The sequence below is a fragment of the Poecile atricapillus genome, chromosome 1 (genome assembly GCF_030490865.1).
Source record: "Poecile atricapillus isolate bPoeAtr1 chromosome 1, bPoeAtr1.hap1, whole genome shotgun sequence".
NCBI lineage: Eukaryota > Metazoa > Chordata > Aves > Passeriformes > Paridae > Poecile > Poecile atricapillus.
This window is the reverse complement of record NC_081249.1, coordinates 105,130,194-105,157,260: the sequence shown is the minus strand read 5'-3', so window position 1 is coordinate 105,157,260 and position 27,067 is coordinate 105,130,194. Positions and strand designations below refer to the sequence as shown.

At 40.8% G+C, this 27,067-nt stretch overlaps 1 protein-coding gene across 8 annotated transcripts in view; it reads right to left on the bottom strand.

The window, feature by feature from the left end:
* Positions 1 to 27,067, bottom strand: part of NRIP1 (nuclear receptor interacting protein 1) — a 96,238-nt gene that overhangs the window by 51,943 nt on the left and 17,228 nt on the right. For 2 of the 8 annotated variants that reach the window (XM_058829452.1, XM_058829453.1), the window contains exons 1-2: positions 22,634 to 23,036; positions 15,772 to 15,856 (exon numbers count right to left, since the gene is read on the bottom strand). The gene's annotated coding sequence lies outside the window, so the exon portion shown is untranslated. Of the gene's footprint in view, positions 1 to 2,170; positions 2,190 to 15,771; positions 15,857 to 21,792; positions 21,917 to 22,370; positions 22,522 to 22,633; positions 23,037 to 27,067 lie in introns of those variants that run through there. The other 6 variants (XM_058829456.1, XM_058829459.1, XM_058829458.1 and 3 more) reach the window with 4 other exon arrangements.

Below are 27,067 nucleotides of genomic sequence, written 5' to 3'. Positions count from 1 at the left end.
TTAACTTGCCATACTTTTAAACCGGTCTGCATGAGGAAACATCTTCTGCTTTCATTTCATGCACAACATTCAACTAAATTTTCTCAGGAAGAAGGCCCTTCCATACTAAGGCATGTATGTTATTTTTTCCTTCACATACATTTCACTTATCTTCGCACATGGCTCAAGTGGAAAAATCTTGGTGCAGTGATTATAAACTCACATTAACCTGCCTTTCTTCAGGGGCAAAGGAGAACAGGAGAAGCACTGAGCCACTCCTGATCTCCATAGGCAAAGAAACAAGATAGGCCTGGCGCAGAGCCCGCCCAGCGAGCCGACTCCACCAGACCAGGTTGGGAGCACATTCCATAGGCAGAAGTACTTCTCGAAGAACTTCCTGCCAATGGCTACTTGACATTAAAAACTAGGATGATCTAGGTCAAGTATCCCAGTTGACATTAATTGCTATGTTGGATCAAAAAAAAAAAAAAAAAAAAGCAGGCAGCCTCTCGGCCAGAGCTCAAGTCACATTAGGCTTAAAAGTAACCGAGGCCAAAACCTTGAATTGTACCCAGAAGCCAAAAAGAAGCCAAGCAGCTGTTGAAGAACTGTCCCAGCATGTTCTTACTGCTCCTGCCCTCCCTGCGTGCAGCTGCCGAGCGAAGCTGGGGAGCACTGAGCAAGGAGCAGCAGCTCCATGGCCTCACACAGGGGTCACAGAGTCACAGACAGCCCCTGGGACACGCCACCTCCCGAGTGTGTTCCTCTGCATCCTCATGCAGAAGGGCTGGGGGCCTGCTGGCTGTACCTGCCTCAGGAAACCAGCAAATTACAGAACAGGTAAAAGGACAGGTGAAATGCTCCAGAGGCTGGTAAACTACAGGCACCTGCCTTTACTGCTTTCTCTCTGTTTGCTGCTTCTTTTATCTCTACATACTCTGAAGGTAAAGTATGTGCCATGTCCAACTGGAAAGGAAAGACTATCTGGGAAAGCAAGTCATCTTTTGGCTGACCAGAGCACAACACCTGGTGACTCTCAGTTACCCAGAAAAATCCAATGCCAAGGAGGTCAGATTCTGGAATAACTGGTACCATGAGAAGGGTATGTCCTTCCACATATTCTTCTAATTATTTCCAAAAATGTCTTACAGTAGGTGAAGACAATTTTCAGGCACATAATGAGTTCATGACAAGACAAAACAACTCCATGAGCCCTTTCAATTAATATAGCTACAGCTGAAACAGAAAGCAACCATGGGCTCATCTTACTTATCCACACACCTTGAACATCGCAGCCTTTTATACAAGAGGCATAAAAGGAACAAATTAATTTTTAAAGAGCGAAAGATGAAAATATATAGCTGTGCTTCATAACTCATAGCAGGTTTCCAAATTGTAATCAATATTTTCTTTTGCATTTAAGAACTGCTGAATCTTAGTGCCTTTTAGATGTCCAAGTGCCAGAAATAATAATTTTATTATAGATAACTGTATGTGATTAGAGTTTGACTGTAATTTTTGAAGTTCTCTGCAAAGCCAATATGGGTTAAGTGCCCATTTGTATTGTTATAAAACTTCTTTACAGTACTGTAATACAATACTCAAGCAGCAGACTGAGCAAATATTTAGCATACAACCTGATAACCTCATATAGACCCAAACACAGCTGGAAAACCTAAAGTCTACAGTGGGTTCAACAATATTTGTATTATTTTATTCAAAAGTTTAAAAATACAGGTGTCAAAATAACTCCTCAAAGCAGGAATAATATTTGGAGAAAGTAATTTATCAGTCAATTGAACTATTCAACAATTACAGCATGTGCAGTACTACGGACCATTGACAACTCATTTAGTCCAATGACAACAAAAAGAGGCTTTCTCTCCCCCATGTACAAACTCCTTAGTCAGTAAAGATAACTAGCACTTTGTCCAAATTCTACAGATAGCAGTCTGGGGCCAAGTGTAAAACCATGTGAAGGATAATCTTCCAAAAAACCTAGCCAGTGCCATTTAAAAATAAATAATCTAAATCAAAACAACAACGACTAAATAACCCCAACATAAAAAATTTACAATCTAAAACATTTTTACTTAAGAAGTTGGGGTGGTTTTTCTACTTTACAGATCAGATCCAGGTAGAGCATAAAATGTTCAAATAGTATGACAATTAAAATTAACCGTAAAAGTACCTGTAGGAAGAAGTGGATAGCATTTCTCCACGTACGCCAACAGGAAGCACCACAGTCTGCTTGTATTACTGGGAGAAAGTCTGGTGATTCTCCCAGCAATTATGGACTAGAGCAGATCTCTCCCATGCCCATTTGGACATTAGGAAAAGGTTGTTCACTGAGAGGACAGTCAGTGGAACAGGCTCCCCAGGGAAGTGGTCATGGCACCAAGCCTGCCAGAGTTCAAGGAGCCTCTGGATGACACTCTCAGTGATGTGGTTCAGGTCATTCTGCAAGGAGCAGAGACTGGGACTCAACAAGCTTTATGGCCCCTTTCCAAATCAAGGTATTTTATGACTTTTTACACATATTTTTAGTCATCAAAATGTTGATAACCTATTAAGACTTATCAAAAGGCTTTTTTGATTTGGAAATATCCAATTTTGCTTTTTCTACTCCTTCGTTCACAGAAGGATGTCAATACTTTGTGACAGGTCTCCTGCAGTCTTCAGGGCAAAGCTCTTTAACACCATTTATTGAACAGGGGTTACCTATAGAAATTCCTAATTCAGACAACTGATCAGCTGCACAGATTAAATACTGAAGTGAGCGGTCTTCATAAATTCTTTTTTGTTTGTTTTTGTGAGTTGGCTTTGTTTAAATTAGTTTAAATTACCAAACACATTCAGAAGTTACTGTAGCAATATTTACCTTTTCATCCAATACTAGGCTAGAATAGTCACTTATTAACTGTGGCAGAGCTGTATTTTACAATGAAAGAAGGTAAAACAGATGAGTCAGGGCTTGTGTTTCAATAAAATTTCCTTTAGCAAACTGGAGCAAGTATCTCATAAACCTGATTCAGAAATATCCTCTACTTAAATACCTGGCTAGGTATTTTCTTTATATTGAAGAAGTGCTAAAAATAAACAAAACTGGAAAAGAGAGACAAAATAAAAGGTTTTATTTTTATTCAGAAAGCTTCCAACACTGACACAAGTCTCTCAGAAGGAAACAGTCACCTTTTTGTTCAGAGAATCACCTAACATATGTTACTAATTTTATTTATTAACTTTTATTTAACCCAACTTTTGCTGCTGCTCTTGATTACCAAGGAGACTCAGATGAGCCTACTGAGGAGAGAGACAGCAATAAAATATATAAAAATCATCACTCCCAGTCTCCTGCTTTCCTTTATTTCCACTCGTGCTCTAGTGCAAAGCTTTCCTTAGACATCCTCCAGCTCTCCCTACTCTGATCAGTAACACCACTCTATTTTCTCATCCTGCAGCAGGCTCAGGAAATGAAGATGGCACAAACATTTATGCTTTTAATATGACAAATAACTGTACCTCTTTAAAACTGCTCCCATGAGAGCAATACCACAGCCCATGCCTTTACCAGTGAAGTGGCAGGACCGAAACTGAGCTGTAATATCAATCTGTGTACTTTGTCTTTATGTGTAAGGAGTCACTCTTTCTATTTTCTTGTATTTCCATATCTAATTAAGTGAATATGTGCAAGCTTTCTCTCACGTGTGCAACGCCACCCTTTGTGCAAGCAAAATCTCAAATTATTTGACAGCGGTTTCAAATGAAAACTCCTTAGTGGGGGCTGGACAATTGCCACTGGTAACACTGAATCCTGACTGCATCTTTCATTCACACAGGTAACAGAGCTTCTGCCTCCATAAGTAAGAGAGGTATTTAACTTCTCAGACTAAAACACAGGTGCCTTCTAATCTCCAAGTCTAGTAAGAAGAGACAAACATAAAAATCAAACTAAGGTATTCATGATCTGTTTGTTTCTGAATATAGACTGCCTGGTGAGAGGGTTACCTGTTGTCACACCTGGCCTTACTTTTGTCCCTGTCTCCTCCACAGGCTAATCTCATGCAATGCACTGCCAAGATGTTGCCCTTCCTGCTAGTTCTATGCAAGCATCTTTTTCCAGCATTCTGTTGTTAAGTAATGCCTCTATGGAACTACAACGAGGTGTTTGTCAGTGCTAAACTGAAGCAATGCTGGCATAAGCCTGTGGGACCCTGGGATGGCTCTCTCGCTACAGGCTTTCCTTCTGGATGCTCTGGCTAACTTAATACCCCACACATCTTAGCCTGCCAAGTTTTAACAGTCCCATTCTTACCCTGTTTTTTTGTGCATGTGGTTTTCTGCTCCAAAACACAGTGCAGTGCTATTTCCAGACACCATTTCTGTGCTCCTGTGCTACAAACAATCATTAGCATAAGAAATGAAAACCACAGTCAGACTTAGGGAACGGAATCACTTGTCCCCTAGGTCCATCCAGAAAAAGGAAACAGCAATACCCAAACTACCAAGTCACAGAAGACCCTACAGTTTCACCAGTTTTCACACTAAACTCCCCCTGAAATGGCAATGGGTTAAGGGACTGACTCCTCCTTGGAAAAGGCACATTTACTGCAATGTAGCTATTAAAAGGAACAATTAAATGTTAACATATTAGAAACAGTGCTAACTGGTTATGAACTCAACCTTTACCTCTAAAAAAGAGCTCACTTTGTGCAAGCAGTAGGGCTATTTCCCCTAAATTTAGGTGTGCTCCATTTAAGCCTGATGTTCTCTCACACTCAGTGTCAAAGCTTATGAGAGCAGGAAGCACTGAAAGCAAACCAGGAGAGGTTTCCCTTAAAAACAGAATAAATATTTTTAAGCATCAGAAACATGCAATTTTGTATGTTGAAAGAGAAACAACTATCCCTTTAAAAAGCCTCTTTTAGGACCAAAATATTTTAGGTTCCCTTTCTCACAGCTATACGTTCACATGCTCTAATCTATTTTTAGAACGTCCTTCCTAGATTAATTTTTAAACTTGAGTCTGGACACTTTTCACCCTCTCTCTGCCTAGATATCCCTGTTGAGTCTGTTCCACTACTGAAGGCTGCAAGGACATGGAAGTCAGCCTGCCACAGGTTTGCATCCCACCCTTTCCTACTAAAAGTAGAAAAAAACAACAAGGGACCGAGAGCCTGTAGAGAGGAACAGGGCACAGCACTTAGAGGGCAAGAGCCATAACTTCCTACAGCAGGCACGCTATTACATGTACTTTCTGTCACAGTAGATGATGACTTAAAGCCATCTCATTAAATGCTGCAAGGCTTAAAAAGAAGGAAAAAAAAACATCTATTCCCCAACTTTCAAAGAAAAGAGCATAAATAAAAATACTTGACTTCATCCATAAAGTAACCAGCCCAGATTTAGGCTTGACAGTATCTCTGTAAGAGAATAAACTTTACAGGATAAATACTTAACTAAGCCTTCTGGCAGTTCTCTGTAGATATAATTCTACAGCTTTAGCTATGTTAGCTCACAAATGTGACAATTTCAACCCAAGCCTGTTTACAGGCTTTTATTTAGAAGGGTCTTGTACCTGGAAGTCTGTATATATCACAAGTCTTTTGAAAGGAAACAGATTTCAGACAACCACTGATGTCAGTGTCAACTATTTAAGGAGTAGTGAGTTGCTTTAGACTAAGCCAGTTCTTCCCATTCCACTTACAAACAGCTGGGAAAAACAATGTAAAGGTGATTAAAAGGAGTGCAGGGCAGGAGGGATTTAACCAGTTACTTGACATAAAATGCTCAATGAGCAATTTCTGTGGACTAAAATTTAATCTGACATTAGTTCAGACATCTGTTATTTATGTGTGTAGTCCCAAGGAATGGTAAACAGCACTTGTAAACTGAGGGGAAGCTGTGCCCACAGATCACAGAATATCAAAATATCCAGTGCTGGTCAAATCTAGCAGGAGACAAGCCTCCCAGCCATGCCATGGCCATTCAACTCCTCAAATAAACCACTTCTGCATTTCCAGACAAAAACATGTTCTCCACATTACTCATGAGCAACCGGCAAAGACTAAAGAGCGCACACGAGGTAACCAAGGAGAGCTAATAAAAGCACAGATATTACACCTGTTTCTTCTCTTCTGTGATCTCACTTTAGTAATTACCAGTTATTTCTACATATCTTAAGAGACTGACTTGTAAATAACAAATACAGGAACACAGTGCTGGAATATACCAGGACTGTGCACCATGTACAGGGAGTCAGAACTCAGGAAAGTGAGTTGACGAATTATGTTTACACATTTTTAATATAGTCTAATGATTAAATCAAAAAGGAAAATAGTAAGGATATTTGCCCTTATCTTAATCAGCAAGGCTGTTTATGCAGGCTGAAAGGTAAGCATGTGTTTGCTTCTCCATCTCATTTTTATGTATTACAATTGAAGAGCATTGCATTATTTGAACTCTTGAAATCATAAGAAGCCTCCAAACAATTTTTGCAGAAATGATACTTAAAAATTTCACATTTGATCCATCCAAGCAAGACCTATTTTACCCAGAAAGAATAAGGCTCTCACTGACCAGAAAGATTCAAAAGCATACAAAATAAACACAACTCCCTTCCCAAACTTATAATAATACATTTTTCCTCCTAAAATTTCTACAAGTAAGTCATTACAAGATCAATTATGTCACAAAGGGGCTTTTTTCCCTAATTCTTCCAAACAAGAACATATGAGGCCATTTGACTGATATCTTAACTACAGAATCTAAACTGAGACTGAAAACCAACCAACAAAATACAACCCCAAAACTGACCACACCTAAAAAGATGATCACAGTAGGTGCTTCATCCCAGAGAGATGGAAGGTGCTCAGGAACTGTAAAAAATGGTTCCCATCCATGACTTCCCCCTCACTCTTAGAAGCATTTGCAGTTCCCAGTATCACCAGCCCTACTATACCTGCTGTTACATGCCCTTTCACACAGTCTTTCCCCTATCTACGTGATATCTGCAATAGCCAGAATTATTGCAGTATCTTCAGTTACTTTCCAGAATTATTTTAAACAACCACTACTATTTCTACAAAGCAGGACATCCTGCCAGAGTTTTCTGAATCCTGAAGACGATATCCATGGGACATGGGCAAGTTTTTAGATTTAAAAAAAAAAAATAAAAATTAAGAAAAGCCACACATAGGACAGCTGCATCTCCAAGCAACTCTCTTTGCTCAGCAAGGTACAGAAGTGAGTAAGGAGACAACACACCCTGACTTGTGCCATCTCCCTGCAAGGAAGGGAGCTTCTGCACAGGAATGGAGCAGGTCACCAGGGTCAGCAGCACTGCCACAGATAAACCTGACAAAGTCCACCTGCCACAGCACCAAGCAATAAGCTAACAAAAATCAGATCACATAGCAGACCTCCAAGTGTTTATAGCCCATGACTCAACTTTTCCTCCTGTACAGTGACCTTTACAGAGGACAGGAAAAGGAGGCGAGCATGCTTATATGTTAAATTCATACAATCCATTATCCAAAAGAGTAACTGGTATCACAGGCTCCAAATCTACTTAAGAAGCAGAACAGCAGTGGCCCATGATATCCCCAGAAGGCCAGAACAGAGGAAATTTGATTGTTTTTGTGCTCCTGGTATCTTGTGAAGCATGCACAATTTTTCTCAAAAAGTAACAACAAGGTCATAAGGTAGAAGACACATAAGTAGTGTGATCATCAGCACAAAGAGGAGTTTTAAAAAACCTGCCTTAATGCTCAGGTTTGCAAAGACAGAACACAGCTGACATTTGCCTGCACAAGACATCAGAACTAGAGGAATCATACAGCATTGCAACCCAAAATACTCAGCATTACCCCAAAAACAGTGCCCAAATACTGTTCAGTTCCTCTACCAAGTGTTAGAATACTCTGAAAACAAAACCAGAGCAGGGTAAAGCAAAAGTGAAATTGCCTGGAAAGCCTGAAGGGCACACTGAACAGATCCTTTTTTCCACTTAGGAAATTCACGGTAGAATATCACTAATGGTAAAACTTGAGGTCCAGAAAAAGTTCAGCAAAGTGACCTTTTATGCCCTTCAGATCAAAAACCAGTTGGGTCATATACATGCTCAGAGAGCCTTGGGCATATGACAAACAAGCTTAAAAAAAAAAAGATTGTGAGCAAGCACCCCAGACAGCTGTGCTCAAGAGCTATATCCACGAGACACGTTCAAACTTTCATGTTTGATATTGTAATCTAAAGATGAGCCAGAGTTCAGTAAATAGTAAATGTGATTCTGCACAACCTTGTTATCTTTCCATCTCAACAGTTAAACCTGTGTGAGAGAGTGCAAAGAGGTTACAAAATACTATCAGCACAGTTTATTAAATGGTCTTTTTGCATTTATTTTGTACCAGGATAAAATTTAAGGTAGCAGAGACTTAAACACCAGTAAGTCAGAGGTCCAGGATGGATTCTTGACAAATCCTTTGGACCTCCAGAGGCAAGAGCAAATTTTTCTTCAAGAAATTCTGCGCTATTACGTGGCCATTGTTTAAGAGATTTGAGTAGTTTTGCTTTTAGTATGTTAGCTAAGCAAAAGTGAATAGCAAAGGGTGCATAGATTCTTCCTTAATCTTCCATAAATAGGACCCTAAGTAACAGATTATGGGGATTTTTCTGCTGGTTTTGCCTTTCCTCTCCATAGTCATATACCTCTAGAGATCCATTATTCTGGGAGTTCTAGGACTTTAACCTATGATCTTGGAATTCAGGGGAGATTTTGGACTTAGAGAACTCAACAGCACCACTCCTGATTTCAAAACCAAATGATTTCACACTTATCTGTGGTGATTGTTCCACCTCCCCAACCCCCCCCTCCCCAATCCTTTTGGATCATTATATTCTGGTTTTGAACTTTAGCTTCTTACACTTCTCACATCTCACCCAAAGAGATTTTGCTATCCACCTTCTGCAAGCAACTTCAGATCATTTCAATTTATGGTTGTTATTATAAATTTAAAAAAAAAAAAAAAAAAGCTATTGTCTTATCTTCACACTTAGGAAGAACAGAACCTGAAACCTTCAACTCTTGCAAAAATGGGAGGGCAAGGGGTGCTCTTGGGTTTGAGTTACAGAGTATCTCCACTATTAGAAACAGTCGAGTAAGACTATGCATTGAATTAATGAGCGTTTGAAGGAGATTCTCATTATTGCATAATTACTTTAGCACAAGAAAATTCAAGTAACCAGAAGAGAGTTAGCTACCTCAGTAGTGAGGAGCCCAAATGTTTCTCTTGTTAGATGAGAGAAATTACAAAAAACAGGTACTCTGCAAACTAAGGTAAAACCAGCCAGCAGTCCTTGTTGCCCAAATGGATCCAGAAATCTGGGCAGAAAGTTGTGTCCACATTTCACATAGCTTTGTCCTTCCCCACCAAACTCAGTCTAGTACAGGACTGGCAGAACACCCTTGCTTGGATCCCACAACCCAGCAGGGATGTCTGCCTCTCCATCTGGAAGCTGCAATCTTAGAAAAAGATTAGCATGAGACGAAAACAGTGTGGGAAAAAGTTTTTTGGGGGTCTTTTTGTTCTGTTAAATATGACACTTGTCAAGTACTCATCTCTTTGCCAACTGCAAAAACTCCTGAGAGAAAAAAAAAAAAAATCCACTCAGGCAAGCAATTTTTTCCATAAATGATAAGCAAAACAACTCTAGACAAACAAAGTTGAAGGCTACTGGCAAGAAAATAGAGGCCCTAGGCCCAGTTCTTTCTATCGCCTGAGAAATGAAGGCAGAAACCAGTATCTTGATGTTCTTCCCTGCTGTTCCACTCTGCTTTCTCACTGTATTTCTGCAGCAGTGGGAATAAAGACAAAAGAAGCACCAAAGAACAAAGCCTGAATCTCATTCTGGCAAAAACAGGGAGGGGGAACAAAAGACAGAGTGGAAGTGGATGGACTACTTATAGCAATTATTGTCAAACATTTTTGCACTTCCTTCCTTAATGTAGCTCCTTTTGTACACAAAGGCCTCCAAATAGTTCTGAGAGGTTCCCTTTGTAGAACAAGGAGAAAGGAAAACTGTAATAAGACTATGCAATGAAGATAAATTTTCCCAATAATGCAAGCTACAGGAAACACACGGAGGTCAAATAAAACTATTATTTGCCTTTTCAAACACTATTTTCTTCAGCTGCTAAATAAAAACATTATGAAGCCATTTTACACAGTAAAATTTAACCTTCTATTAACCTTCCATATTAAGTAAACAAACCTTTCTAGCCAATAAGCATCATTGTGAACTCTCCGAGATGATAAGCAATACCTTAATTACATTCATTTACATGACTTTGAAATTGTTCCAGACCAAAGTCAACAGCTACAAGGTCAAAGAGTATGGAAATCTAAAATAAGGAGAAATCCATAGTGGGCCAGTTCACAAGGATTGTGCAGCATCCTTTCTAACCCAGTTTGCAAAGGGTCAGGGATACCAACCATGTACTTGCTTTTCATCAGTTAGATTATAAAAGCAAATCCTCTGAAACACCAAAGACCAAATTCATCCTTTTTTTTTTTTTTTTTTTGAAGACTATTCAAAGTTTAAAGCAATGGACACTTCAGAATTGTTTTTTATAATGCCTAATGGCCAGTCAATCTGTATGAATACCTTAGGCAAATGTTTTATAACATTCTAACTGAAAGCCACAACACGAAATATGCTTTTAAAAAACACATCCATACCACTGAGAACTAGCGAATACTTGGTATAGAGCCTTTATACTTGGGAATCCTAAATTGATGAGTTTACATCTTTTAGAATAGTACATGAAAACTTCATCGTTTCATCCATGCTCCACTTAAAGCAGGAAACGCTAAAAATGCTCGAAAAGCAATTACAAAAAACTTTTAACAATGACTGTTGCAAGAAACTTCATAAAGTATGACATGCCCTGAAACAGCAGAAAAATAGACACAGTCCATCCACTCCTAAGATATTAGATAATGGCTCAGATATGATCAATAGTAATCAAATTAGCCAAAATGGAGCACACATGCACGCTGCACGCTTCAGGATTACATTTTGTGTATTATAACCATGAAATTGTAACAAATATACATATACAAAAATATAAAAGTATAGTTTTTGGATTTAGGCACTCCCATATCAATACACTGCAGCTGACAACATTTTCTTAGTATTAAATTAGATAAATCTCCCTACTTTACTAGCCAAGCACTTTTTATACAACTCTCAAGCCAACAACCTTCTGCAATTTAAGTATGATTTAGTGCAAGAGAAGCAATGAGTATTATAAAATTTATGCTTGTTCACCTTCTCTCCCCACAGAGAAGGGCAAGACGTTTTTTCATGTAAATATGTATTAGATCCAAATCATTTAAATAGATATTATTCCATAGAGAACATGATGCTGCATATGCCCATTTCAGCTCCATGTTACTAAATAAACTGCAAGGTAATGATGTTGCCTTGCTCATTCTAAAGGACACTGAAAATATTTCTAGGCATTTCAAACAGAAGTAAAAGGAAGAGACTTTCACAGGGAGAAAGAAAAAACTAGGGTGGCTCTCACAGAGCTTCCTAAAGTGAAGACAAGTTACTGGCAAATTAGGAAATCTCTTTAGGAACAGGTCACAGCTGCCACAGAAAAAATACAGCTCAGGTACATGGAATCTTTACAGCACAAATAGCAAATCATTGCTATCATCCAATTTCATTTTTTTTTAAATGGAGAAGGGAAAGGTAATCACATTTGCAAGGACAAAACCAAGAAACTTTAGACAGGTGACTTAATTCTAAAAGTTAATGCAGAAATGCTAAATGCAAGGTGCCAAATGCTAATTTGTCTCTAATATCTCTCAGTTATATTTAGCTACAAGTGTCACTGCTTGAATAGAAAAGAGACAGAATAGGGAAAACTTAAAACAGCGCCTTGAAAATGAGAGCTTTAAGCGTGACTTTTAGGTGAATGCATGAATTTAGGTGAATGAATGAATATATGTCCCTGCATTTCACAAAATGCACTGGAAGTTAATCAGCATGTTACACAAAATCTAAGTTCACAATTTCTTTCTAAATCATGTATATATTTAAAGTGAAGAAGACTGTCATTTGACTTGAAGCTATCACATACCATTTGGGCCACAGTCAGTAATCTTACAATACAGTCTGACCTCTACTTGATTTTAAAATAGGATAATCACCTTCAACTGTGTATGAACCTTGAACATTATCAAAAACAGTTTTATTGCATCAACGATTTATTAATAGTCTTATATTAATAGTAATGTAACTTTGACTTTACAAAGTCATAAAGATGACAAGAAACACAGTCAAGACTTATTGTGCTACCTATTTTATTTTAGGCTTCTAAGGCAACCTCATGACACAATCAGAAAAACTATCCTGAAAGTAAGAGCTACAAAGGAAAAACAACAGAGTACGCATGTGTCGTCCCAGTTCAACAGCAAAGCAGGAAGGATACAGACAGTATAATGAGTTCAGACAAGTACTGAAACCTTTCAAGTACCAAAACTGTCCTGCAGCCAACTGTGCTTGGAACTGGAGAAGTGCTCGTGCTGAGACAGGTAACCTCTGGACAGCACACGAGCAGCGACTGCAGTAAGGAAGAGGCGTGAGCCTTACGTGGGAACGCGCTAAGCCAGATTCCACTTCCAAGCAAAGCGCTGCAAAACGCCCAAAGCCTACAGGCTCACATTCAAAACAAACCTGAGGAAGGAGGAAATGTTCCTCCCAGAGTGTTTCTGGTTCCCAATCCTCACCGTGGCACCCCTGCTGCACGGTCACTTTTAGAGCTGATGGCCTCATTGCAGCACAGTTTAAACAAAGAGCAGCTAAGAAAGTACAATATTCTATAACTGGCATTTACAGCATCGGCCTTGGACTCCTAATCTTTACCAGACGGGCACACAAATCAATCTATCAGCTCATAAAGGTATGCTTTTTAACCTCCAAAACAGATGGGATTGGCCAGAAACGTCTGGCATGTCAAACTGCTAATCACGGCTGCCCTTTGCACAAAATAACCCACTTAAGTTAAGGCATGGTTGCTCTGTAACAGACATTAGTCTGTGGGAAACCCATTTAACTGTCACATACTCCCGCCACTCTTGCTCTCCCTTAATTAAGCCTAATGCCTTATGCTTTGACCTTTTGCTCTAGCCTATTAACCCTATCTAGTACAAGTTCAAATATGTTAAACCTAAAAGTTTGCTTTTAATATTAAATGCAAGCTTACAGAAAGAGTGAGGGATGCTTCTCTACCCTGCAAGTTACCAACCCCTGTGTTAGTCCTCACAAAATATGTCCAAACATTAATCAGTTTAGCAACAAAAAAAAAAAAAAAAGTGGAGTTTCTTCCACTGGCATAGCCTACTTTTTTCTCTTCAGAGGAAAGAGAAGGGTGAGCAAAAAAAGAGATGTGAAACTTCTGTTAGCTACTTCATATCCTCAGGCTTTTGGGTTTTTATCCAACAAGAAAAGCACATGCTATCAGCCAAGATCATACTGCACTCATTTGCTGTTCTCTGAAACCCATCATTAAAAATAAGACATAATTGGTTTACAGTGACCAATTTCTCCTCAATTAAAGGCTGCCTCTGCCAACCCTCCTCACACTGAGTCACCATCTTGTTCTTTTGACAAGATAGTTACACTTACTGTTAGTCTGTAATTCTCATCTGCATCTCCAGGTGAGTTGCACCCTTTGAAGTTTCTCAGACTTGCACAGATTTAAAGATGTAATTTATTCATTCTAGCCACACTTTTCCTTTTATGCAAGCTCAATTAAAGCATGGCTGCCTTCTGCTCCACCATCTCTTAATTCATGAAGGTTACACAGCATCAACAAGACCAGGAGATATGTTTCTAAAGCAGTACTCTTTTGGAGAAAGTCTACCCTAAGGGTCCAGAACTCTGACTTAAACAAGAACTCTAATTCCAGTGACAATAACAAACCTCTGATCAAGACAATAAACCTCTGATCTCCACAATAAAGCTATTTATGTATGCAAGCAAGCTTGGTATACCAACAGAAGTATTCCACAATTAGTGCTCATAACTAGTAAACAAAGCTATTCCCCTCTCCAAAAAAGCAACGATGGCTGCCCATAACTGCTTTATAATATAGGTTAGAAACAGAAAACAGAATGCAAACTGTGTGGGGATTACCAGCCACGTATACACTGACAAACATATTCTCAAATCTTTAGCTTAACCACCTTACCAACAAGTTGAACACTTGGTGCAACATCCTTCTTTACAGCTTATGATTCTGCAACTCTGACTAAATAGAAGTCCTTTTAAAAAGAGAAAACAATCTTGAACCAAAGCTTTGAATTGCTTTAACTGTTTTTGAAGATGTGAAAGATTTCAAAAGCCCTGTTGCTGCAAAAGCCACTGTCTACTAAGTTCTATTAAAGCTGTATAAGAGACCATCTGCTGCTGATCACAACAATTCTCCAGTTTTAAATTGCTAATTAATTAATTATGTTTTAATTCCAAAGTGCCTGTGTTACTGATTCTGAGACCAGCAAGTAATACCATTAACTTTTCTGTAAATACAATTGTTCAGACAACTAAAAGATACACCACAGCCAACACTCAACTTACATTTTTGAAAAGTCAAATAGCAAAAAACACCATGGGGAAAAAATAGATCCCTAATCTCAATTTCTGTTTATTTCCAAAGCACTGATTCTGGTTAAATCCAAATCTCTACAATTTTAAAAGTGCAAATATTTTCTAATGATTCATCTGGCTATATTCTATTGTGTTGGAGATGCTCAAGCAGCACTACGCAGACCAATGTTGTATTCGAGTAAAATCAAGCAATGCATGGATTTATTTACAATAAAAAAAAAGAGAAAAATATATCCTTGCATCTGCAATCTGTGTCATTACAATGGATATTGTCTGCAGGCTGGGATTTGGTATGACTGCCTCCAGCTTCTAGACCTTCCCTACTAATGCTCACAAAAGTTGCCACTGGAGGCAATGCAAATGAGTCCTAAGAGAGACCAGAAACAAAACAACAACTGCTTGTCAACCATTACATGCCCAAATTGTATTCTTTATGCTCATCAGCATTCTCAAGTTCTTAGGCACGCATGTAGGCCCACCAAGGACAGTGGGGCTACTCAAGTGAATAAAATGACTCACAAACCAAAGTGCATATACATAAGCAATCACTGGACAACACTTGGGGAATTATTCCCTGGTATCAAAGAAAAATAGGATTTAGGAAATGGGAACCAAGGGAACAGATCCGAACAAAATGGCAGTGATGCTAAATGTCTACAAGCCATTGTAACATAATATCTAATAATGATTTTTCTGTGACGGTCCCTTGCCACACAAGCTCAATTTGGATCTGTTTTATTTAAAAAATAAAAGAGATGGTAACACAGGAAGTGTTATTTAATCTTCTCTTTCACTCTGAAATTACACATAAATCAAGTTCTTCACTATTTAGCTACCTCCCAAACAAGTGGGCTAAGAACTTCACAGCAAATTACACACAAAAAATTCAGATGTTACAAAAATACTTATTTTTCTTTAAACGGCACACATATTAAAAAAAAACAAAACTCTTACAGTAAAAGGGAGGGATTAACTTGAACATTTATCACTTCAAAACACATTATAATCCTAAAAGGCTTATACATGGCACACAGTTGTCTGACAGCTTTGGTAAGACAAAGAACAAACCCCAAACCAAAGAGACAAGGCGAACAACCCAAACAAATTATTTACCTTGAATGTGGTTCCATTAGGAAAACTCTTCCTTCAGGAGTCCAAGGATGCATTAACTTTCTTCTTCCAAAATTTCATGCTTGATCTGAAAAGAACAACAGAAATCCCCCTATGAAATTCTGCAAATCATTCTTTCCTACCTAATATGCCTTGATCTACTTTCTTAACTGTTGGTGTAATAGAAAGCAATGCTTGCTTTTGGTTAGTACAAACTGCAAATAACATTTTTCTATCAGAAGAAAAACGTAGTTCCAAACTTCAGAAGTCAAAATCTTCCAGACAGAGTCACGAGTAAAACTAGTAGAAACAACTCATGTTGTCTAGACTTATACTAAGGGACATTATTCTGCAAGAACAAAATCCACATTCAACTCTAAGCCAGAGTCCTCTTTCCATTCCTTTCATTCAAAAAACAGCTGTGACATGAAAGACCTCCTTCCTATGTAGTGGTTACTGCTTAACACTTCCAACTTACACCCATGAACATCAAAATCAGTTTTTAAAGAGCCCCTATTAATTTACATATACATAAGGAAAATATAAGAGTACAGTACAAAGGTGAGTGCAATCCTAAATGCAACAAAATTAGTCAGAAAAAAATAAACCAGTAGAAATTGTAATATTTGCTTTTGAGAGATTTAAGAACAGTATATAACACTATTTTATTTTAGTTACTTAATGTTATCCATTACAATCGTAACCTTAAAAGTTCTTCTCAGCACTTGTCTATTATTCTTCAGTGAAATTTTGCTAAAGGTTGCAAACTTACAGCTAGCCCAGATCATTCTTATTTCTACTATTTCAGCCTTGTTGTTATGACAAGCCTCACTATTAGAGGTCTTTGAATTACCAGCCAAGCAGCAAGCTCATTATGCATAAACTTTAAATACAATAAAAAATACTTAAATACAATAAAACGTACAAAATAATGAAAAAGAATAGACTTCACCACCACTAAGCTAAACTTTCCCCTCCCTCCTTCGGCTGGGAGAGTTCCTTTCCTTATTTCAACACCTTTGGCCTCTGTTCCCACAAAAAAATGCATAGAGAAGATTTTAAACACAGAATTCCTCTAGCACTGAGGACCCCACAGGTGGATAGGATAGAGGGGGAAGTGTGCGTGCTGGAGGAACATCTGAGCATTTATATTTCTGCCTCCACAAAACCACTTGGGTCCAAGCCAGATTAGAGAAAATATTTAACTCTGACCACAGCAATGTGCCTGCTAACTGGGAAAAAAAATAAAGGTGTTGATCAATGGATCATCATCCAAAAAAAAAACCCACCAATTCAAAGCTTTCAGGTACATGAAATAACAGCAGCATGCTGGACTACTGCCAGCACCAAGACCCAACAAAAGATGCCTAACAATAGAGGCAATTAAGCTGAAAAATAAGTAAATACCATGGAATTCTACATGCAGATGCTATTTTAAATCCTTCTTCCATATACATCACAAAATGAAAAGGCAAGTTGCACTACAGAAGGGGCACAATCCTCAAAATTTGTATTCAGCTTGGGGGGGGGGGCAGGGAAGATCTACCATCACAGTAAAAATTAACAGAGAAATGACAGGTACAGTGACAAAGATGCTAATAAACATAGTTCAAAGCCTTCTCAACTCCATTTTATTGAAAGGGTAAATAAGCTGGATGTGAAATCTATTGTGGACAATGAAAAACAGGACAAGAGGCCCCAAAGACCAGATCATCATCTTCTTCATTAGAAGAAAGCAGCGTTATTAAAAAAAGAAATATTCATCTTTTCAAGCCACCTGAATTTGACAAAAATTGTTAATTCCAGTATTACTGCTTTATACTATAGATGTAGACAACAGATGTTTTTCACAACTGACAAGTGGGTGAATTTAGTAATTCCTATTTCTAAGAGAAGAGAGATTGCTATATAGTAGGGAAAAACACAAAACAAGGCATAAAAACCCACTCCATACACTACTGCCAACAAGGTTCAATGTATAGATGGGATTACCTTTAGGTCAGCATTCAACAGTCTTTTTTGTATTGTTCCAAATGACTACAAAAGATTTATGAGAGTTCAGTGAAAAGACAACAGATTTTGTTAGTTCTGGGAAAAATTCCATATTCCTTCAATATGTTTTAAATAAAAAAAAAATAACTTTTCTAGAGAGAAAATTTTTTCTAGTAGAAAAAAAAATAACTTTTCTAGAATATTATTTTATTCCCAAACACTTTGCATCTGAACCACTTTCTTTACACACCTTTCTGCTTTTGGAACGTTGATTTGTGTTGTTTTATGGACTACCAAATGCAGGGTAAGTGATAACAGATCACCACCAAGGCCAACTCCTGGGGCAAGAACCATCATTTCTTTCCACATCTGAGGCAAGCCCTGCTTTTGACATCACTGAAAAGGCCTTTCCAGTTCACTTTCCCTCTCTCTTTTCACAATGGGTTGGGGCACAGAGAAGAAGCAGAAAGCAGAAAGTTTGCTATGGAAAAAAAATCAGAACAACAATACCAACTCGAGGATCAGTAAGAACAAAAATACTGTTCATCTGTGAGCAAGGCTTACTGCTTGGATACATTTCAAAACAGAACTTCATGGACTATTTTTTGGGGCAAATTAAATACTCCCTTATTTGTTTTCAAATAGGAGTTTCATCCAAGATGGAACTAGCACCTGATCTCTTCACAAGGACTCCCTCTCAACTTCCTTTCTTGAGAGGAAGAAGATCATCCCCCTCAAAAGTCTTTCCCAACACCGAGTTTCTTCCCTACATTAAACTCACTGTCTCAGAAACCAGTGACTAAAACAGAAGATCTGTAGCTTCTGCTTTGGATCCGATTTTGTCTACAAGCAAAATTACTTTTCCTCTGCTGAAGGCAATGGTATTTAGAAATAAGTGGTATGAAAACAAAATTTCACTCAAGACAGGCAATTAAACAAGAGCAATGAGCTCCAATAACAATTTAACTATGAGAAGACTATGCCAGAAGGGGTTTGACCCAAGCTAAGATGTCTAGCAACTGCTTCTTCCCCTTTCTATGCATGAATATTTATTTACATGAGTTTTAGTTTCTATTCTCCTTCTTCAACCATCAAGCCAAGTGACCTGCAACAGACAGCCAAATAAATTACCAAATTAATTCTTTCAAGTGCTAAATAGGTCTGCTAGCATTTCCAAGTATTTGAAATAAATAATCCAGAAAACCTAAAGAGCAGGCATTCATCTTTACCCAAACAGTCCCTTTGCCCATTTTTCCCAAGGAGTATCATGAGTTTCCACATGATCCCAGATGTTCACCCCAAAGTACTGGCTGCCAACCTTTGTATGCTGTTTTCTAATTCAGTGTTTTCCAATGCAACTAGTGAATCCCTAACACTGAAATGTCCAAAAGCAATGCCACAATCCTGTTAAACACTTTCCCCCCCTCTTTGCTGCAGGCAGGTCAGCACAGCTCAGAGTTACTGTTCTCTTGGCCTGTTGGCAGGAAGAAAGAGCAAACCACAAGTGCTGTTGCCATTAACCTTCTTGCCTTTAGTTCAAGACTGTTTAGACAGACTGTCAAATTTATGCTTTCTATCTGTTTTGTACATTTATGCACATTCTTTCACACCTCCTCCTCTTGTTCAGGCTTCCTGCCCTACCTGTGTACCTTTCTTGTTTGTCATTGCCTGCCCTCCTGAGCAGCAATGACTTATAATTCAAAACTTGCACTTCTTGTCCCAAAAGGGTTTTTATCCTTTTTAATCCATAGGATAGCTATCCTATTGACCCTGCCTCCTGCTCATCACCCAACCCATCGCTCAGCACGTGGGAGATGAGCTCTGCCCTGCCTGCAGACCCCATGCATGGGAGTGTGGCCACCAAAGCTCCCCCCCAGAAAAGGGGCTTGTGCCCCCAAACCAGGCACCCAGCTGGGAACCCCACACTCTCCCCAAGCTCTCTTCTGGATCCCTTCCACTCCCTGCACATCCACATACAGGAAAAAGAAACACAACCACAAGACTTTTGGAGTTTGAGATACAGGCAAGCTCTGAAGAGCTCTGCAAAAATGTTAATTCACAAAAATCTTATGGTCTTCATGTCTTCTCTGATAGCTCTGCAAGGAGGTGTTAAGCACAGCCCTGGAGCAGGACAGCTGACTGGGAGAAATGCAACTCCATGGCTTTGCCTTGGGCAAGTTTGTGCATGTGCTAGGCACAATGCAGAGCAGGATTTATCTTTTATTATAGTCACTGTCACTGGTAAAATTAACAGTGCTCTCACTGCTAATGATGATAAAGCTAGCATTATATAAACTTTTTGCTAGTGTTCAAAGCCTGAAAAATAAAGTTAGTTCTGAAGAGGCAAAATAAGCTTTAAGCACACAAGACTTTGTCAAATCTTCTAAGCAAATCCTGCAATAAGCAAAACTACAGGCAAATACAAGCACCATAAAGTTAATTCATATCTGAGTTCTACAGCCTTTATTGAATCACTTAAAATTTTTTTTCTTGATGCCTTTTAAAGAACAAATTTACCCCAAACACAACTATCAAACACTGCAGGTGATATAGCCAGTGATTAGATCAACCTTTTAAGTTTACAATATAAAAAGATTATTTACTTTTACTTCTTTATCAACACAGTTTTTTTATGACTATAATAAGTTTTGGTTAGCACATCTTTCACTTGAGAAGAAGAAACAAGTATGGGGAGCAGAAAAGAAGAGCATGTTTTCATCCACAATTTTCTGCTGAAAGACTAAAAGGGAAAAAAAGCCAAAAACCTCAATCCAGCATGGTTTGGCATTTGACTGCATGTTGCATTCTGTGCATGCATGGCCTACAAAAACCTGGAACCATTGATAGCTCTCACTCATTAGATAACCCAGAAGCACAGGCCAGTCTAGCAGCAGGTCAGATTTCACCCCTGCCCAAAAGCTGCAGTCACCACTCACCTCTTCCATCGCACTCACACAACACAAACACCCTTACACATGCATTTCACCCGTGACTAACCTGCTCTCTTGCTTTGGAGTCTCTGTCAACCCTATCTCAGGAGACCACTGACAGAACAACAAGTCAAACTTCTCGACCAGAAGTTTGGGAAGAGAGCTGCCTCACACAGCAAAAAACACAAAGCTGCCTGAACGATGTTCTCGATGAGAACTTTTGCCTTCCAAGATGTTAGCTACTGATGCCCATAGAGTAGAATTACTCAGATGCCATTAAATCTGATCCCAACCACAAGATATCCTCAGCTCAGAGAGCTTTTGTCATCTGGCATCTTAATGTGTCACTCTCTCATGTGTTCAGTCAGCCCTAGAAGCAGTAAATCGCATTTGTGTATTAAAGAAAATGTTTCCTACTCGCTCAGGAATACGCCACCCCCTTTCCACAAGTGACTGCTTCCTCCCCATAAGTCTTCACAGATTGGATTCGCACTCTTTGTTAAATAAAGCTTTACGGTATCTCTGAACATTTATAGAGCCATGACTCAGTTAAATTCTAATCAGCCTGTGAGCTGTCTGACACTGCAGCAGGTCCCCTCAAAATAAAACAAGGAATAATATAGTCTCCAGATTCCAGAGAGATGAGGCAAAAGAGGACAACTTCCACTTCAGCCTTCTCAACAACAACAACAACATAATCCCAAAGCCAGAAATCCCACTGTTTTTTTTCCAACACCTTCAACACGTGTCAAGCATTTTAGCTGAATCTTTCTTTAAATTAAAAGCCAAGTAAATCACCAGAATACACAAGCGAGAAGAAGAAAGGTACCGCACAGACACACGGTTGTCTGCTCGCTACAACGCTGCCCCCCGTTTTGCCCTTATTACGTTTCCTTAGGTTTCAATACCCTCCAACTTAATCACCTACTGACACTTAGGAAGAAAGGCCTCCAACAACGTGTTCCGTAGGGAAAAGCGGAGGGTAGAAGTGGGGGGAAGAAAAAAATACTAAAATTAACCTTTAGAGGGCTTCGCGGACATTTAAAAAAAAAAAAAAAAAAAGCCACCAAAAAAAAACAAACACCACGTCTGGAAAAGTAACCTTTAGTCTAGAAGGGAAACAGCGACGTCCCTAAGGAGCCCGAGGCGATGAGAAGGCATCTTTGGGGGGCGCAGGGAGCCGAGCCTGAGCCGCGGCCGAGCGGGGCCGGCGGCGGCAGCCCCGGGCTGGCTGCGGGCCCGCAGGTGGCGGCGGGCGGGCAGCGCCAGGGCCGGGGAGGCGGCGGGGGCGGCGTGGCCTTGCCCGCAGCCCCGGGAGCGAGGCCGTGTGTCCGCGCCGCCGCAGCCGCTGCGCACCGAGCCAGCGGCCCCGGGGATCGCCCGCTCCGGGAGGGGCAGCGCGGGGTCCCTGCCAAAGGGGGGGGCCCGGCCGTGCGATCGGCGCCCGGCGAAACACTCGCGGCTCCCGGGGGGGACGGACTAGTAACTTTTCCGTTCCGGCGGCTCCCCCAAACCCACCGCGGCCGGGCAAACTTTCCGTCCGCGCCGGAGGTGCCGCGGGGCGGGCGCCGCCGCCGCGCCGGGCTCACCCCGGCATTGTTCCCCGGTGCCGCCGCCCGGCAGCGCGGCCCCGGCCCGCCCCGCTCGGCCATTTCCCCGGCGGAACAGCGCCGCACTCACCCCGCAGCCGCCGCGGCTCCTCCCGGGCCGGCTGCCCGAAGCCCCGGAGCCGCTCCGGCCGCGGCCGCCGCGCACGCAGCCCCGGTGCCGCGGCCGGTGCCGGCGCCGAGCTCCGGGGCAGCGGCGGCCGCCGGAGCCCGGGCGGGCGGAGGGGTCCCCGCGGCTGGAGGACAGGACGCGGCTGGACAGGGCAGGACGCGCCGCCTCCCGCCACCCCCGAGTCCGCGCGTCCCCCCCCGCCCCGCGCATCCCCGCGCACATACAGGGCGAGCCGAGCTCCGCTGCGCTGCTCTCCGCGGCTCGGGGCTCTGCTGCAATGCCTGCGAGGCTGACTTTCAAAGCCTAACCCGCAGCCGCGATCCTCCCTCTCCGCCTTCCACCTCGCCCGCCGCGGCGCAGCCCGGCCCCTCCCCGCGCCGCGCCATTCATCTCTCCAGCCAAGTTTCTTAACCCTTTGGTAACCCCCGGCGCGGGGAGGGCGGCAGGAGGCAGGGCGGGATGCGGGCATTCGGGGATGCGCCCCCGCCCCGCCCCGCCCGGCGCGGCCAGGCCAGGCCAGGCCAGGGCAAGGCAGGGCGGCTCTGCCGCACGTACGCGAATCCCATCACCTCCTGCCCTCTCGCATTAATCTGGCTCAAGTCGCAGAGCCCCCGGGAAACAAACTTACGAGCGACAGCACCGGAGGACCCGCATCTAATGAAAACGGCAGTGGCTTAAAAATAACACTTTTTTGTTGTTTGGGTTTTTTTGTCTCTTCTTCCTTTCCCCCTTCGGCTGCTTTGGAATAATAGTGGGGGAGGGCGCTTCTAGTGTTACCGGTACTTGTCGCTTTAGGGCTAATGTTTTCAGCCTTTCCTCCGAAAAAACACGCGCTGGAAACTTCAATACTACCACTATTATTATTATTGTTATTGTTATTACCGCTGTTTTGAAGGGAAAGCCGGGATGCTCCCGGCAGCGCTCGGCGGCAGGGGAGGGCAGCGGCCCCGGCACCTGCGGCTGCTCCCAGGTGGCGCTGCCCCCGCCCGCCCCACCGCCGGCTCCCGGCACGGCTCCTCATCCCCCGGCCCAGCTTCCTAGGCCACCGGCAGCGGGGAGCATCCCTGCCGCCTCTGCCAGGCTCCCGGCACGGCTCCTCATCCCCCGGCCCACCTTCCCAGGCCACCGGCAGCGGGGAGCATCCCTGCCGCCTCTGGCAGGCTCCCGGCGGTCCCTGTGCCGCGGGGGAAGGAGGGCAGGAGCGGGGAAGCGCTGCCAGGGTCGGGGACAGACCGGCTCATCAAAGGCATGCTGTCTGCTCACGTGGCAAATAAATACAGTTTGGGAGGAAAAAAAAAACCCAAAACAAACAAAAACCACAAAAAAAGCAACAAAAAAAAACCCATCTCGGAGTTGGGCAGTGCTTCCCAAGAAGAGTCAGCCCTCCATTTTGGTAGGCGACATCCCCAAACCTCAGCTGTCAGAAATTACACTAAATGTCAAGTTGTTCTTTAGACTTTGCTGCCGCCAAAGAAGAGAGTAGGCAGAGACACAGGCTGAACTTGGCTGTATAAACGAAGCCACAAAGTGCATGCGACCTTCATCACAGCTCCTGTGTGCCGGTGTTTAACAAACGTCTCGACGTGTCGCACACTGTCTGCCAAACGCTTTACAGAATACTTCATGATACCTAACTTCTGCAAGTCAAAGACTGACGAAAGGGAAACGAATTTGTTTGCAAGTCACATTTAAACTGCATGGTAATTACGGCATTAACACATGTTCTAGTTTTAAAACTCAGGTAAAATAAATTATCTATTCAAGCGTCTTTTTTAGCAACAGACTAATATGGTTAAAGAGCACAGGAATTTCCACTTTAAAGAAAGCAAAAGGGAGTCACATTTATGAAAAGCTAATATTTTAACCGAGAGATACCATGAATGAAAGTAGATGTAGGAATGTTAAGCAAAACCTCTTTCACTTCGGAATGTACGGATTGTGTACAGGCTTAGAGTGGAGCTAGTAATGTATTACTTGACCTATTTTTTTAAGCCAATGAAAGATTTAGGTTAACTTCATCATGTGTTTTTAACCAGTTTCTTCCAGACATGCAGCAGCATTTTCTGAAACCATTGCGTGTCAGAGTGTTTATACAAGTCTCTTTTTTTGAGAGCATAAGTCTCATAATACAGCCTGATCGTAGTTCCATTAAAAGAATGGGTTTGCTCTTCATTTCCATTATAAGCTCATTAGCAAAATTTGATCGTAAAGAAATTATCCTTAATTTTTTTTTTCACAAAAATCTTCATCCTAATTTTTTTTTTTTCCAATGCTATGCAGCTGAGTTATCTAGGGAACAGGAAATTTTCTCATTACTGCAGCAATTTATCTGCTATTTCAATCAAGAGTGTCTGTAGTAGAGACGTCTTTCATTCTTAACCTTAGGGAACGTATTACGTAGATGAGACCTACAAAATGAGGAATCTTGGACAAGCAACAGAAAAAACCGTGTGTATGGAGTATTTGTTAAAATGATTGTTGTCAGGTAACATATTGTTGCTTGAGGACACAAGTTTCAGGAAGATACAATCAAGTGAGACTGTATTTAATAAAACATAAAGATTTAGTAGGTTATTTCCACCACTTAATAGTTGTATCACAATGGGTTGTGCCACTAGTCCATGATTACTTCACTATAAGAATTCAAACATTATACCAAATAAATACCTGTACAAGTAAAAGGAAAATTCCATCACAGTGAAATCCACCTCTCAAGAAGTATGAGAGTACTGATGTGTATTTGTTGGTCTTTCCTGAGCATTCTTCAATCAAACCCAAACACACACTTTCTCCCCAGACATAAAAGGTGAGCATCCACTGTTCTGCCTATCTATATCTGTGGGTGGTGCCTACACCTTCACTTTCTTATAGACATCACGAAACAGGACACTTTGTTCGAATTTTCTTTTCCAATGGAATTCATCACTATAAGATGCTGTTAAATGGAAGGCCAGTTGTGACAGGGAAGCATAAACTACCTTTACATCAGTCTTGGAAGGGAAAATCATATTTATAGAGGTTACATTAGAACTCAGTCCCACAATTGCAGGTACTTGGTGCAGAGCTATTGGTGTCGTACTTTGGTAATATCACCAAAACCACTTCTTTTTTATGTTTATAAAAATATATAATAACACACCCTCCTTAATAAGACAGAGGTATATTTTTGAATGAGGAAAACTTCTATCAAAACTAAAATATAACTATGATTCTGACAGTCATGAAGACCAAAATCAATCTGAGTGACCATTAAACAATAGTTAAATATATAGTTGATGTACCTACAACTTTTCTTTGATAATTTTGATGATGCTGCATTTAAAAATGATGAGCAAAGCTGCATTTCAGTAACAATCAGAAGCAAACCACATTGATCTGTGCCATATGGTAAAAAGATATATTATTATTAAATAATAATAAAAAAAGCAAATGTAAATGCTATTTTATTATTCCCAAACATTTTTAAGCTAATGCTAGCTTATTTTTAAATCACATAAGGTGCTTTAAAGAGCTTGGGATAGCTACAGTTGCTTTTATTTTGATTTTTTCTTTAAGGCTATCTCAGCCTCTCAAAAAGCTAACCACTCTGAAACCACCTTTTTCAATCACAATAATTAAGGCCTTGCTTTACAGCATCCAATCATGATATGAGAGGCTTAGGATGTGGTCTAGAAGCTAGCTAGCTTTACAGAAATGCATTTCCAGGCTAAATCTTCCTCTAAAATAGTTTGTCAACCTTATATAGACAAATAATGAAATTCTGTCCTTGACTCAGCCTAGTTCAATTCACGTAATATGTCAGATTAGCCACCATTTCAAAGGTGCCTTCACAGAGGATTAAATCACCTAGTTATTTCAGAATTTAGGGACACATACACCCACCAAAAAAAATAGAAAAGAAAAAGTAAAAAGGAATTATTATGAATCTTGTTTATTCAATAAAGAACTTCAAAGGAGTTAAATCATTAAATTAATGATCATCATGTAACAGTGTTCATCCATAAATCTGAAGTAGTAAGGTACAAAAGTCTGCTGTTCTTCAGGAGTACTATCTGGGAGTACCTGAAATCAGTGGGAACCCTACAAGTGCTGTGGAGGAAGAGCTGGTCCAGGGAAGGGTTCCTGCAGGGGGTACCTTAGGGCATCTCCTGTTTTCCTGGTGACAGCAGCAAGTCTTCAACTGTTGGTGGTGGAGTTGAATTAAACAATGTAACATGTGAAAGGAAGAGTAATATACTCTGGCTGAAAGTTATGAAAACTACACACCACTGCTTTTTCATCTGCATACATTTAAAACTATAAAGGTTGGGTTTTTTTTAATTATAGAGTCTACTTCCATTTTTACAAGTACTTCCAAGCAGGTCATCTGAGAGGAATGTACCCTTAGCAGCTCAAATTAATTTTTTCCCTGCATTATTTAAAAGTAGACATCAGATCATGACTATTTGTTCTAAGAGTAATAAGCAAAGGACCAGATGCTAGAGTCTTTTCAATTACAGAAACATTTAAAGACAGCTGTACCATATAAACTCTCATGGAGGAATCATATGCTTGCAGCATCTGGTGAGTTTTGGCCATGCCTCCAGCACGCCGCATCAGTTCTGAGGCACAAGCTAGGGTGAGGCTTACTTCGCCATGGGTGTTTTTGGGGTTGGGCT